The 2,640-nt window shown below is 52.2% G+C and overlaps 1 pseudogene; it reads right to left on the bottom strand.

Moving 5' to 3' along the window:
• Positions 1-251: 251 nt before the first annotated feature.
• Positions 252-826, bottom strand: LOC141023082 (uncharacterized; annotated as a pseudogene).
• Between the last annotated feature and the right edge of the window lie 1,814 nt (positions 827-2,640).

Genomic DNA, 2,640 nt, shown 5'->3' with positions numbered 1-2,640 from the left:
ATCTCCAAAATTTGGCGGTCCAAAACCGGAGATGTAAAATTTGAACCACCAAAAAGTGTGTTTTGGAGCTCCGAAAAAAGCTCAACTCCAACAGATGGTCCAAAAGAGCAACTCCAATAGATGGTCCAAAATGAAGATGTAAATTTTTTAAAACGACATACTACTAGTCCATTCAACATAGTTCAAACATCAAATTCAACATAGTTTCATACATGAACTTCAACTACTACTTATTCAAACTACTAGATAAACTACTCGTCGGAGCTGCGGAACTGTGCCCAGAACTCCTCCTTCGTCGGGTCGTCGCACCCCTCCTCCTCCTCCGAGAAGTCTGCCCAGTCCTCCTCGGAAGAGGACTCGATGGGGATCACCGTCGAGGGACGGGTCTCGTTCTCCATCTTCGGCCCCTTCTTCTTCTGCACCGCCTCACGCTTCCAGTAGTACTCCAGCTCGGCCTGGACGTACTCCGGATGCTCCCGAGCAAACCTCGCCATCGCCTCCTCGTCGGTCTCGCCAGCACTGACGACAACCGACGGCTTCTTCGTCATCTTTTCTTCATCGGGATCTCCTTCATGTTGATGCCCTGCGGCACAAGCATCTCCGCTTCCGCCCGACTCTCGATCTCTGGGAAGTTGAGGTGCGACCGAGGCCTCTCGGCACGCCACAACGCCACGTCGCAGGCACGCGCGGCCTCGTGGGCGGAGGGGTACGTGCCGATCCACCAACGCCTTCCGGCGTCGGAGAACTCCACTCCGAAGTTACCGGAGGGCTTCTGCCTCACGCCGAAGAAGCCCGACTTGCCCTTCGGCGTCTTCTTCGGCGCCATCGGAGAGCGGTGGAGCGGCGGCGGCGTGTGGCCGGGGCGGTGGCGGACGGAGCCGGGCGGGGCGGAGCTGCGGGGCGGCGACGACGTGCAGGGCGGTGGCGGATGGAGCTACGGCGGGTGGGGCGGTGGCGGACAGAGCCGGGCGGGGCGGATCTGCGGGGCCGCGGCGGCGTGCGGGGCGATGGCGGACAGAGCTACGGCGGGCGGGCGGGCGGCGGGGCGGCGTGGAAACAGCGGCGGGGGGCGGGGCGGCGCCGGATCTGATGCGGGCGGCGGCGGCGGGGTGTGGAGGCGGCGGGGCGGCGGCGGACGGGCGGGAGGTCGCGGGCGGGCGGGCAGGAAAGGAAATGAAGTGGCGGTTGGACGTTCGCGGGCGGCGGCTGGTTTGGACGAGATGCACCTCGTGATGTAAATTTGTACCGCGAGGTGTTGTATTTTACATCACGAGAAGGCCGCGGTCCAATTTTTTTTACATATGAAACGTCTCTTGGAATTGCGTTTTTGGCCTCAGACGGTTCAAAAGTTAGTTACTTTTATATTTAGACCATATATTGGAGATGCTCTTAGTCAACTAACATTTAGCTAATGTGTTCCGGTTTGGATCGATAAAGTCCCATGAGAGGGTTTTCTTTGAAATTTCCTTGCCAGCCCGAAACATGAAAAGTCTTCATGATTCCTTCAAGTAACGGGTTGAGAACAGTTCCGCCAGCCAACGCGTGCGCTTCAACTAAACATGCCGCCACCTTTCATTTAATCCGTGAACGATATGATAGCAAGAGGCGTACAGTGACTTTTCCAAATTAGGCAGATCAAATCTCTTGGATACATACACACGAAAAGCTATAGATATCGCCATATCAGCAGTGAGGCCGAGATCGAGATATAGTATCAACGACTCGATCCAAACAATATCTTTGGCGGACTGGTAGAGGGTAGATATCTGGTGATACGACCAAGAAAATGCTCCCGTGCTCCAGGTCAATTTGGAGCGTTCGATCTGTACTGACGAACAGGATTAAGCAGTCTCATGTCCTTCTAGTAAATATACAGAGGCACCCTTGGTTATTCAGCAATTCATGACGAAGTGCATACATGTTCCTTCCCTTCCTCCAGTACGACTCGTTCGCTTCGAGTGTTTCTCCACAGCCCCGACAAAAAAAAAACTGTTCCCCGCCGCCGCCGAACACATCGAGCATGTACCAATGCCACCGGCCACCGTAGCATATGCCTCGTCTGCTCTTGTTAGCCCCAATCCAGAAGCTGCTCACCATTTTTTGCAGTGAAAAACAGTCTCTGTCTTCATGGTCCTCTAACCAGTATGATGTTTGTGTTATTTATTTTAGTGAGCCCCATCTAGTGGGCTAGATCTTGATGTTTGCAGCACATGGCCGGCAGTGGTGTCGAGACCTTGAGGCTGAATGAAAGTGAGGATAGGCCGAACATAGATTAGTAGTTTACCTTTGTTTCTAACCGTGGACAGTACTGTTAGCGCGTCATCAGTTTGAGTGCTGAAAGTGGAGTGATGGAAGAACATCGATTAGCAGTTTACTTTTGTTTCTCTGAACATTTCATACAATAAGTGTCCAGTTTTCTCTAGAATGGTCACTCTGTTCCAAAGAAGTACCAAGTGATCCGCTCTTCTTTGAAACTTCACATTTAGATCACTAGGAGGAGATGTTGTTTGTTCTATTGTTTTAAAATTTCGGAGAAATTAGACACTGTTTCTTGCTTGTGCTGAAAGTGCATTTTTTAAGGCATATATTTGTTTATTGTAGTCAAGCACCTAGTTGGTGAAAGGAGATTTTGCATCACCC

The sequence above is a fragment of the Aegilops tauschii genome, chromosome 5 (assembly GCF_002575655.3).
Source record: "Aegilops tauschii subsp. strangulata cultivar AL8/78 chromosome 5, Aet v6.0, whole genome shotgun sequence".
Taxonomy (NCBI): domain Eukaryota; kingdom Viridiplantae; phylum Streptophyta; class Magnoliopsida; order Poales; family Poaceae; genus Aegilops; species Aegilops tauschii.
The sequence above is the reverse complement of the archived record's forward strand: the minus strand, read 5'-3'. Positions and strand labels throughout refer to the sequence as shown.